Below are 13,020 nucleotides of genomic sequence, written 5' to 3'. Positions count from 1 at the left end.
AAAAAAAATTTAAAGCATTAAACTGTCTTGAAAAACTTTTAAAAAATCAGGTGACTGAAATCTCCAGGCGCTACTGAGCCCATCTAACACTTTATTGCTCTCATTTAAAGGTAATATGCACCTCCTTAACATGCTCTGGTCCCAGGTCACAGCATGTGGTATGTCTGGTGCTTCAATCAATGGGTTTTCAAGAGAAGGGAGACACATAAACAAACAGAGCTTAGCAGGCAGCCAAAGACTGTGTGTTCTGGGGAGGCTGCCGCTCAGTGTGTTGGACCCTCCAGCACAAGCTGGGACTGGGGTAGCTTGATCACACTCAGGGACAAACCTCTGCAGAACAGAGGGCTGACCAAAGGCCAAGCTGAACTCTGAATTATCCCAGGTTACTTGGAGCCTCTGACACAGGTACAATTTGAGGGTGCATGACAAAGACCAGTAGGACCCAGAGAGCAAGAGATACGCTGTGAACTACGGCCTCATGCATTCACCACTAACTCTTTTATCTTAGATTTTTAAAAAAATATTTTATTATTTTTATTTAATGTGTATGCATGTATTGCGTGCATGTAGGTAACTGCAACTGTGTTGTGCAATGCCTTCAGAGGACAGAAGAGGTCATTGAATTCCCTCCAACTGTAGTTTCAGACAGTTGTTAGCTGCCATGTGGGGTGTTGGGATTTGAACCTGGGTCTTCTGCAAGAACAGTTAGTGTTCTTAACCTCTGAGCCATTTCTCTAGCCCCTTTTATCTTAAATTTTAAACGGGATATTTATCGAGTATACTTGAAATATGTATCTTCTAAACATCTGCAGCATAATACTCATGTGCTGTCAAACCCGAGTTCTAGTCAACGGCTAATATTTCCCCACTGCGTCCATATGGCTGGCATCTTGGCAAATGGGAACATTATACAGGTTAAAATTTGGATATCAGACAATCCTAGAATTTTGCTATGATACTAATGTGTTTATATGAAGGATCAGAATTATGTATGGACCTTCATACATGATGGTCTGGCTTATGTTGGCCAGTTTTAGAACTAGGATATTAGGTGGTGTTCTTAAAAGAAAAGAAAACAATGATTTAGCATAGTTGAATCTGTTTCAGGAGAGAGAGAACAAATGATCAAATGATGGGGGGAGCACAAAGGCAAAAAGATGGCTCTAAGCACAGGAGGAAAGTTCAGTAAGAACTATTTTCAGAAGTTTTTTTCTTAGACCCCCCCTCCATTCCCCCCCCCACCCCGCCCCTTCCCAGAACTGGGCATTCTTCAATTTAGCCAACTTCTATTGAGCTCCCCCTGCTGGCCAGGCATGGCTCTCCACTGGTGACGTAAAGGGATGCTTCTCCCTACCTCAAGGCCAACTGTGTAGCACATGGGGAAGGGAAAATCTGTGTTTGGCGGGGGTGGGGGGGGTGGTGGCCAGAAGCTACAGGTCAAATAAGAGAGATTTCACTTGGATCTAGAACAGGTGGGATGGTTAACCCCAAGCCATGAGTTAGCACATTATTCTTTAGTCTGACTGGATGGGCAAAGATTTTGCCCAAAGTCATAGTCAGTAGGACCAAAACAGAAAGTTCTGTTTTGTCACCTGCTTCTAATAGAGAAAAAGAGACAGGAAGGAAGGGAAGAAGGAAAAGACAGAGGGCAGAAGACAGAACTATATACTGAAGACTGGGGCTCATTTCCAAAAATATGATATAATTTTGTCTTTTTTGAACTTAATGGCATGATTGTTGCAGAGTGCATGCATGCGTGCATGTTTGTGAGTGTGTGAGAAATGGACTTAGTAGTGAAAACAGGGATTCTATTATTAGCTAAATCAGGCCTGAGATTGTAATAGCATTTTATCACAAGAATTGGAAAAATGCATCACGCTCCATTAAATAGGCTCTTTTATGTCCGAGCTTCGCTGTGACCAGTAGCTAAATGATCTTGACAAAGTGTTGATTTCCTCCTTAATCACAGGTGGGGACACTGTGGGGCGGTTGGCTGTGCTGGGCCCAGGAGAGCTCTCCTGGAACTGGAAAGCGTCTCTTCGTCCCATTCTTTTTTTTTTTCCCCAATTGTTTCTACAGTTTTGAAAACCCTAGAACCCCTCCCCAGAATGCTTCTCAGTATTTCCAAGTCTCAGCTAAACTTAATAATCACCTGGAGACTTAAAAAAAGTACTGATGGAATATTCCACAAGGGATCAGTGAAGCCAGCACTTCTGTGGCCTGGCCCAGATGCTTTGGATAACCAGTGCTGAGAACCACGGCCTTCTGAATCAGGAAGTGAGTGTGCGGCCCAGCTACCTGTGCTTCTACAAGTCCCGCAGGGATGTCAATGCAGAAGACCCCAGTGATTCGAGTTTATAATTTACACTGAAATACTTCCCTGCATCTGATTCTCATACTGAACTTACTGTTCAAAAACCTCCTTTTTGGATGGTTAAAATAACTGCAAATGTAATGTGATCAGTACCAAATGCTGGGCTCCCCCGCCACTCACTCCTTCATCATCTACAACACACAGCCACTGTTCACTAGTTTCTTTAGCCAAAGATTCCCCTACCCCCTCCACTGATGTGCACATCCAGTTGTCCCACTCTTCCCTAGGATCCTGCCACAGCCTGCAGACCCCTGCTTCTGCTACTCACTGTAAGTTGCCACAATGATCCTTTAAAGGCTAGACAGTGACATTTCCTACATACTCAACTTTCAAGTGATCTCCCATCATATTTAAACTCACGAATTTTAATCATACAAAGTCTCAGAGAGGACCTCCCCCCCCTTATCCATGAAACTAGAAAGACACTCGAAACTACAAAGACCACTGAACCTTACATATTATGTTTTTTTTTTCTATACATAAACACCTCTGAGAAAGTTTTATCTTTATTAGGCATAGTAGGAGATTAACAATAACTAACAATGAAGTGAAATAATTATATCCTAATGAAAGTTATGGCAATGTAGTCTTCATAAGGGATTGAAGTAAAAAAATCCCTCAGTGAGTGCACTGAGGGGCTATCAATACTTCTGGCTTTATGCAGGCTCATAAATTTTGTCTGAAAAACCAAATGGCTGTAAGGATGTGGAAGGTGGGACTCTGAAATCTATTTTGGAAAGCACCACCTGCTTCCAAATTTCAGAACGTGAGGTGAGTTTTGTGAGGTGAGTGCAGGTGTTTTACCCTCCTTCCACTATTCCTGGCTTTATGAGATGTCCTGCACCTTGCCACACAGTGCCATTACGAAATCTTTCCTTCCATAACTTATGTGCACATCTATGAATGGAGGTTCTACTGCGAGTCAGTTTCACTGCAAGCGAAGGCTTGTTTCTTTTACAGGCTGAGCCCGTGGCAGCAGCTTCTTCACCAGAAGATGGAATATCTCTAGCCAATTTTACCATTTTTAGTCCAAAGCTGTTCCTGGGTCAATGTGCTCATGTTTTCCTTGTGGAGAATGGCCCGGTGTCCCTCATTCTGGGGACATCTTTGTGCTTTCCTTCTTAGCAAGGTCACCATTCCCACCTCACATCTTAGGCATCTCTGAGTATGGCCTTTTCTTTCTGAAATACACTAAGACTCCCACCCTCCTGTGGGCTGGGCTCGAGTTTCTTCCTTGGCACATCTGAATTGCCAGCGTTGCCACTCTTGTGTTTCACAGCCATTGTTAAATAAAGCAAGGGCTAACAACCAAGTGCCAAGATGCTGCAGCACCAATCTGACAGTCAAAGCTCATGAACAGAAGGCAGCCTCTACTGGAGATGATGGACAAGGCCTGGCTGGCACTCCTTGTGGGAAGGAGCACTGGTAAGAGTTCATCCTGCTACTCAGAACACTATACAATTTAGCTTATAAATTTTGTTGCTGGAATATTCCATTTAATATTTTTCAATCACAATTAGCTGTAGGTATTAAAACCTTAAGAAGCAAAACCGTGCTTAAAGAGGAACTTCCATGTGAGATGACCCTTAGCCACTCTGACTCACTGGCCACCCACCTGTTCTGTTTCTCTCCCCTACCCACTGGCTTCTCTGTGTGTCCCCTGCTGCACTTACTTTGCTCTTTTAAGCCTCCCACTGTTTCCCAACTGTTACATGGTTTGCTTCTGCCTTTCCTTCATTTCTTATTTAGGCGTGAATTTCTCAGAGATATTGTCTCAAACCGCTCCTCTATGAAGGCGCCACCCAGTTTTCCTCCAGTAGGATCTGACAATGAAGGATACACTCCTTCTTTTTCTTTCCATTTTTCCTACATGTGGGGCAGGCATGTGTGCATTTGGAAGGCCGAAGTCCATGTGGGGAATCATCCTCGAATGCTCCCCTACCTTACTCCTCAAGGCAAGGTCTCCCACTCAAACCCAGAGCTTATCCACATGGCTAGTCTTGTCAGCCAGCTTGCTTTAGGAATCTCTCGTTTCTGTCTTTGGAGGCTGGAACTCTAGGCAGGCTGCCACGCCTGTCTGGCATTTATGTGGGTTTCTGGAATCTGAAGTCTGGTCCTCATGCTTATGCGGCAAGCACTTAACTGCTAAGCCATCTCCCTAGCCCCAAGAATACACTTAGTTACAGATTTCCTCTCCCATTTGACTTCATGAGGACACCCCATCCCCATACACACACTCAGAGCATTTCCCCAAGTTCCCAGAAATGTGACTGGAGCCATTTTTCAGAAGGAATGAAGTGAGAAAGTGATAACCTAAGGAAGGAAAATGAGTTGCTGGGCCGGCTGGCCTTGCACAGGATGCACCTGACGGGTGGAGGGGCAAAAGTGCAATCTAAAACCACCCGTCAAGTACGGCACCGGCACCCTCAGCAAGGTCACATTCCCTGCACTCTGCGGTGTGCGTTTAAAGCAGTTTGCAAGTACACATGCCTACGTCACTTTCTGTTTGGAAGGAAGAAGATCAGCATTAACAATTCCTGGTTATACCATTTATAAACATGCAGATGTGGATTATTAAAGATTAATGCATTTTAGGACTGGTGCCGGCATTCCGTTTGTCTCACGCCGAAATCAGTTCTGCTCTTCATTAGTCAGTGACAGCCCACATCACCCTGTTACAGAACAGAAATCAAAGGTGCAAGTGTGTGGTGAAGAAGAAGCAATGAAACTGATTAGTAAGACACTTAAGGGCTATAATCAATGAACACATCACAGTAATCCTGGCTTCAGGGTTAACAGAAGGTAGGGAAATAACCCTAACATTATCTGTAAATGGCTTTGGTCCCTCCACATTAATGACATATTCCCTTTTAGAAAACCAGTAATATACAAAAGTTTAGGCACACCTTGGCTCCAAGTGCTGCTCATTTTACCACCATTTTCTAAAATTTAACAAAATGATTTTTGAAACCTTCTTCGTCTAGGCTAACATTAGCTCATAACAGCTTTGTACCCCTCAGTGCGGAGGCCTCAGTACAGGACAGTGGCACCAGCCCTTTCAGAAGCAGTACTCAGCACAGCACAGGTCTGGAGCAGTGACAGTCCACTAAGCTCCAGAAGTGAAGGCCAGAAATGAATAAGGTGTCTGAATGCCACTTCACCGAACAATGCGATGCAGGAGACCACGGGAATGCAAGCACAGAGCAGCGGGTCACCCGTGCAGGCATGCCAGGCACTGCTGACTGGAAGAGTCAGAGCCAAGTACAGTCCTTCCTGCAGAGGGCAGAGGCCGCGCTGCAGCTTCATGTACAAGGCAAGAGACAGGAGATGGGAGGCAGCAGCAGCTTAAACACAGGGATGCATGTGTACCCTTAGATAAGAGGGGGCAAGGCTGAAGGGAATGCGCATATGAGAAATTCCCAATGTTTTCATGTCCTCTGAATGTGGGAGGAGAGGAAGTAAAAGGCTTTTCTTGAACTATGTTAGAGGTACTAAAGGCTTGTGCCTTTAGAAAATGGAAGCCACTCTCATCTTCCAACCAGGACAATGCCAGACCAGGTGGGGATACTATCTTAGGGAATCAGAGCAAGCTATTGTAGTGGCAGCTGCCAGTGGGCAAGGCTGGATTGTGTGTGTGTGTGTGTGTGTGTGTGTGCGTGCGTGCGTGCGTGTGTGTGTGTGTGTGTGTGTGTGTGTACAGGGGGCAAAGCAAGCTTGCACCCATATTGCCAGCACTGAGATCCTTCACACCAGGGATGGAGCCTCCAAAACCAGGACTTTAGTCTGGACTGTAATGCAGGCAGCTAAGGAGAGGCTGTGCATCACACCCTGCATAACCAGGCTCTCTGGAGCTGCACGCCATCGCTCAAAGCCAAAATACATTGCTGCTCTCTTCACTGCTGCTAAGCATCATGTGGAAAGGATAAGTTACTGTTTCGTGTAACATACAAATATTTCACATTGTAAGGGGAAAAGTACTGGCTAAGTGCTCTCTGGTTTGCCGAAGTGCTGAATTGATGTTTTCTGTGCTGTCACAGATTAAAACCATGGATATATCAATGACACTTGGTGTTTAAAGCATTTTTTTTTTTTTTTGCCTGCTCAGTTTGCCAATAAGCAGCATGCATCTTGCTTAGAACAAGTTGTTGCAGGATTTCTACCCTCAGAGAAGCCAAAAAGGACCCTGATAGATGCTCTGAAGTAAGCTTATCAGGTAGGATGACTGTGCACACCCACACATAAAACATTTCTGCGGCTGTGAAGCCTCGGACTGCTACCCTGAAAGGAAACTGGCCCAGAACCGTTTACGGACAGAAATAAACTTGTAATTTACCCTGCTTTATTAAGGATACATTAAAAATGGAAAATGTATTAACTTAGGTTAGACTTGAACTCTGAAAGATTTAAAAATCTGTAAAGAATGAATTAAATAAAAGAGACACTGGTTTGCATCCTCTGTGGTTCATTTTATAGCTACTCATCTTGACAAATGACATCAGGAACCATCATTTCCTCTCACTAAAACCCTTCCTGTTCACTCTGGCCCACAACTAACTCCTGACTGCCATCCATCTTTCTCTTTCCCGTTAGAACATCCTTTCAGGATCTGCTTGTGTGAATGTCAAATTAAGCAAGAAAATTAGTTTTTTGACTAGAATATCTCATTTGTATCTGCTCTATCGGCTCATATAGAAATCCACTCAGCATCCTCTTGCCAAGGACTGGGGGCGGGGAGCACTGATTTAACTATACCGCAGAGCATTCTTACAAGTTATTTTCAGATTTTGTCAGATACACACTAAACCCTTTTTACAACATGTGCACTGACTATCTGAGGGATACAAATATCTGAGGGAAATGAATTTCCTATGGCAAGTTAGATGAACAATTCACCCTCCAGGAACTGACATGACAGAGCTCCAAAATGGGGCTTAACTCTAAAGGAACAGGTGCTTTTCAAGAGTACAAAGTCCATCTCTGGCCAAGTCTCCTCTACAGGCCCTACCCTGCATGCCTTTGCAAAGCAAGGCAACTAGAGGCTTTTGCATCAGTGTGGTCACCTCTTGGAAAGAGGACTGGTGTACAGAGTTGAGGGGGGATCAGCTGGCTGCAGAAAGTGGGGAAAGAGAGTTCATGAAGGAGACAAGAATGCACAGAAAGGGCAGAGTGAGAAAGGCATTAAGAGATGAATGAGAGAGCCCTCTTCAGCTGACCCTTTTCTCAAAGTCTCTGAGCTCTTAACCTACCCTGAACAAGCCTTCAATTTCATTTGGCCCAAAGTCAGTCTGAAGGGAAAGCGGGTGAGCGACCTCCAACAGCAAAGCTTGTAAAATCTAAAAGAGAGAGGGAATTTGACCTTTTGTATTTGATGCAACTGTTTTGTCTCATGGCTAGGAAGGTGTACCATGCTTTGATTAACCTTCCCATAATAAGCACAAGTATCATGCAAGAATGGCCAGAAAACTAAAGACTCATTAGTGTGCTGTCCACACGAATACATAACTTGTAGTATTGGTCCTAAGCCACTACTGACTTAACTCCACCTAGCACATGCCAGATGGAAAAAAAAAAGGAAGCACAATCTAGGACCGCGTGGCTGCCCACCGTAAACGTCCATTAGCAGAGCGATGAAGAAGAGTAAGCAACAGATGCTTAAGGCTCATAAACAGAGCCGTGGCCTGCCAGGCTGCAAGGCCACCTGCCCACCACCCTCCCGGACAGCACTGATTCTTCTCAGTATCTGACCTTGGCTGCACTTCACAGCACATGCAGGAAAAGCTGACAGAATCCTTGGGCCAAATATACAAAATGCAAAAGGTTGGCAGATTTACATTTTTGCTTTGTTAGTATGCCGTGAGGGTGGGCTCAGGATGCAAGATGTGAAATCAACATACAGGAAATCTCCGGCAACAGCGGTGTGCAATGCATGGTGCTGAGTCAGCCCGGACAGGGCTGCATCAGGCCCAGCGTACATGGAACCTAGCAGGCCTTTCACCTTAAACCCAAGTAAGGACTCTATGACTGTAACTTGAGAAACTATGCACCCCAATGGGATGAGATCATTTACTAGAAGGGAAAATGTTAACAGCAAATGCATCAGAATTAACTGCCCTTGACATGAGACATGCCCAACTGAAATGAGGAAGATGAAGGTACTTTACTTTGGTCTCTAGATACAAATACATCACAATGAAGGCATGAGAAATGAAGAGAAGAGCAGTAAAAACCAGAGAATGTCGGATGGCACGGGGGAGGAACAGCACACAGGCTTGCTTTCACTCTCAGATGCTCTCTGGATTAAACCACCAGGCTGAATGCCTCCCCTTCTAACCACAGGTACTGGCAACACGGGAGCCCAGTGCGAAGCTAAGGAGGGAACCCAGGCTGTCCCCAGTCACAGGAAATCTACACCTGCTCTTCAAGAGTGCAAGAAGCAAAGCCATACAAAGTGACAGGTACAGCAGGGGCCTGGGTCAGGACTTCTGGTGTTGACTGAGCCATGGACACTCAAGGTTTGTGACACAGCTTGATGGGAGAGTCACAAGGTACAGGAACGGCAAGAATCAGAACCAGCCTTTTGGGACTTTACGTCGCTGATCACCTCTGTGAAGCTCTCATTCACTTTCAATTTCATTTTCCAGGGTGGAGATAGGAAAACGGATATTTTCTTCCAAGAATCCTGGGAACGCAACACCAGGAAGAATGTCCACAGCACTTGACTCTGCCTCATCCCAGCCATCAGCTGCACACAGCTGAACGCTCCGCAGTGACTCGCTGGAGATGGCGATTGGAGGAGCCAATCTATACAGGAGAAGCTGGACAGACCAGACAAGTTGGGACTACAGAGAAGAAACATAAAGCACAGGACCACACGCAGCAAATGAAAACAAAGTTCAACAGATGCTACGGAAGCAGCAGTTTGAGAATCTTGCCCTGGGAAATCATACCATCTCTGTGGGACAGCCGTATCACAGTGGTATAAACCCAGAATCAAATGAAGGGAGCTACATTATCTCAGCATCTAGAGTGCAGTCAACACAACTAAAGATGAGAAATGGGTCAATAACTCTAGTGGAAGGTATATTAGCATTTAATTAAAAGTGGAATAAACAACAACAATGAAAACCAACCGCTCTGATCAATTCTAACCTATGACAGCAGCACAAACACATAATGTAATGTAAATGGGAAAACTCAACCTGCTTAATACTTCCCAGAAAATAAGGATCTGGGTTTGGGGAAAGGTCCAACTAAAGAGGGGAGCACGTCACATAACAACCCCGTATTTTTCTTTTTTGTTTTAAAAATGTGCATTTATTTAACTGAGCAAAGAAATTTAAATTAGACCAGGAGTTAAGCATGACTTAGAATCTCCTAAAAAAGAAACCATAGCACAGTGTTCTAATTTGTTTCTCCACTGCTGTGACAACACTCTGACCAATACCAATTTGGGGAGAAAAGAGTTTATTTGGCTTATTATCTCCTGCAAACCTGTAATATTTTTCAACAGAACCTGCCATGAATTTTTCTTTTTGAACAGGTTTCACTATATAGCTCAACTAACCTCAAATTTGAGCTCTTCCTGCCTCAGTCTCACGAGTGATGGGATTATAGATATGTACCATCACACTGGGTAACCTGTAATGGGTAACCTGTATGATTTTTAAAGGAATCTCATGAAAATAGTGCCATATAAAATTTAACGAACATATATAAATTTATATACATTTGGGGATGTGTACTTGGCTCAGTGGTAAGGCATGTACTTAGCATGTGCCAAAGCCCTGGACTTGATTCTCAGTAAATCAAAAGACAAACAAAAATCAAACTAAACAAACAAAAAGCCAAACATCTGTTTGAAGGCTGGAGATACAGCTCAGTGTAGAGTACTTGAGAGTACTTGCTTAGTATGTGTGAAGCCCTGGGTTCAGTCTTCAGGACAGCAACACACACAGGCACATAGATGAAAGTCTCTAGACTTAGCTGGGAAGGGTGGGGGGCGGTGTATAAGAACAGTTAATACCTAGTCAAGCCCTGGGTTACTCTCAAAAGGTCTAAGGCAAAGCTGCTGAGAGTTTCCTGGCTCCTCTGGGTGAGAAAGGGTTATCCCTTCCCATAGTACAGCTGGCTGAGTATTGTCCCATCATGCCCTGGGAACCAGGTCCCCTTGCAAGGAGCAGCCAGTGCCAGGGGCCACTGGAAGGGAAGCAGTACTCACAGTTGGCCGATGTCTCTATCCTGGCAAAAAGGGGGAGAAATAATACGGGATTCTGAACTGCTAGTCTGCCTGCAAATCACAAAGAAATCAAGTCGCCTATGCCTTGAGTGGAGCAAGGCTGTCTGCTAGACTAAACCGCCATGTACAGAGGCAACAACAAGGCATCTATCTGTTCATCTCTGGGATACAGTCTTGTTTATTGGTTTTGCTCTTCACTTTTTCGGTCCCAGATACCAAGAAGAGAGGCTATGGATCCATTTTTTCCTAGTTAGGAGAAAAATGGACTCAAGTTTGTAAAAATACATTATATTTTTTATGGCAAGCTCTAGCAGTCATCCTGATTCACCCCAGAAAGGACAGGAATCACCACTAGAAACCTTCCTTACACACATATGAAAACACACAAGCATGGCTGCCTGGGGAGGCAGAGCACTGGCTGCAGGCCACAGCGCTGCTCTGGACCGCGATCAGCAGGCCACACTAGGTCTGGGCTTGGGCAGCAATAACTGGGATTGGGCAGCAATAACTGTGAGGCAACCATAACCCACACAATGAATGCCTGCCCTGTGCCTGTCCTGAGGGTCACAGCACGGTGGACCCGTATAGTAACTGTATGAGATGTGGTATGTTACAGATGGAGAAACTGAGGCCCAAATTGCCTAGAGGCTTGCTCAAAGTTACACAGTAGGAAGTGGCTCTAAAAGGAGGAAGTAGGATCAGATGCTCACTAATTCCACCTGGGCAACACTGGGCAAACGCCCAAACTGCTTAGAATGACACTGAGAATGTTGTGTTTGCCACAACCTAAATTATGTCTCTTCAAACTCAGCAGAGGTTGCTGAGAATTCACTTTGAAAGTGTACCACCAAAAAAGGCAGAGCTTCGCTGCCTGCTCTCTGCACTAAATGCCACAGGACAGCGTGATCAAACACAACATAGAAGCTGGGCAGCGAGCTGACTTGGAGGAGCACAGTGAAGCAAGTGTACGTTCGGGATGTCCGCTCTGCTGCCCAAGCGTGAAAAACAAACCTCAGGCTCAAAACAACTTTCCCAAGAGGTAGGAGTTTCTGTTTCATTTTGAAATTCTTACTACAATGCTGGGATTGAACGCAGTCTTGCTCATGCTCAGCCAACACTGCACTACTGAAGCTTTTGGTTTTCTGAGACGATGTCATGCTATGTAGCTGGTTGTACAACTCACCCTTCTACCTCTGCCTTCTGAGTACTGGGATCACAGCCACCACACCTGGTTGCAAACTTCCACTAAACAAGGAGCTGTCAGAGAATAATGGTCTGGAAGATTTTGTCTTCTCATCACTAAGACACCTTCAGTGCCTGGATTCCATCTGTGCTGGGATGTAATCTACTACTTTTACCTTTTGGATGTTGAAATCAATTGAACTTGCTATTGCTAAGCTACCTCCTCTAGAATGCATGATGTAACTTAGTGCCTGGCCATCCAGAGTCATGTAACCGAAGTGAACATTTTAATTAGGCTATGTACTCTATAGCCCATCCAAACCCAACCAATGAAAACCTGTGTCAAAACACATCACAACACAAAAATGAAATTAAAATTTCCAGTTGGGCCCTCTGCTTCCCTGGGCTTGAAAGACCCACTGCAGGCCTCTAACCTACCCACAGGCTTCTCTCTGGGGTAAGTCCATCGCGCCCTCCACGCGTTGACTCCCCCAGTCTCATTCACCCTCTTATCTCCCCCGGCAGTTTCTCCTCCTAGTTTGGGTCCTGCCCCATTCCTGGTCTTGGGGCCCCAGATACCTGGGGAACCAATACTGCTTCTTGATCCTTTCCATCCAGACTAACACAGTACCTTCTCTGGGCCCCAGGAGCACTGATTTTGGGCCTGGCCCTGCCCTCACCTCCCTCTGTGTCCCTGGGCCTGCACCACCCCCCAGCCTCTTTCTGGGACACAGGGGCTGACCTTTCCTCTTCCTGATTCTTTGCATCCAGACCAACCCAGTTCCTCAGTGCAATCCCCAGGAGTCCTTGGAGCCTCTTCCTGCCCCATCTGCCTTCTCCCCTCCCTCTGTGTCCCTGGGCCTGCACCACCCCCCAGCCTCTTTCTGGGACACAGGGGCTGACCTTTCCTCTTCCTGATTCTTTGCATCCAGACCAACCCAGTTCCTCAGTGCAATCCCCAGGAGTCCTTGGAGCCTCTTCCTGCCCCATCTGCCTTCGCATCTCTGGGTGGCACGGCCACCAGCTGCCCTAGACCAGCATCTTTCCTGGACCAGGATCCCAGGCCAGTCCAACCCCCAAATTCCTAAGGCCAAAATCATTCCTGGAGGAATCCAGACCTTAGGAGAAAGCCTGAAAACACCTGACCCTCATCTGAATTGGGCCTCTGTGGAAACGCCTGAAGACAAAAGCAATCTGGCCACTCCAATATAAAATCAAAAGAGAGAAC

The 13,020-nt window shown here is 45.5% G+C and overlaps 1 protein-coding gene across 6 annotated transcripts in view; it reads right to left on the bottom strand.

Annotated features, from left to right (window-relative positions):
• Positions 1 to 13,020, bottom strand: part of Arid1b (AT-rich interaction domain 1B) — a 417,231-nt gene that overhangs the window by 109,203 nt on the left and 295,008 nt on the right. The gene's annotated exons all lie outside the window — the stretch shown is intronic.

Source organism: Nannospalax galili, unplaced genomic scaffold, assembly GCF_000622305.1.
Source record: "Nannospalax galili isolate Female #2095 unplaced genomic scaffold, S.galili_v1.0 scaffold211, whole genome shotgun sequence".
NCBI lineage: Eukaryota > Metazoa > Chordata > Mammalia > Rodentia > Spalacidae > Nannospalax > Nannospalax galili.
This window is presented reverse-complemented; position numbering and strand designations above follow the sequence as displayed.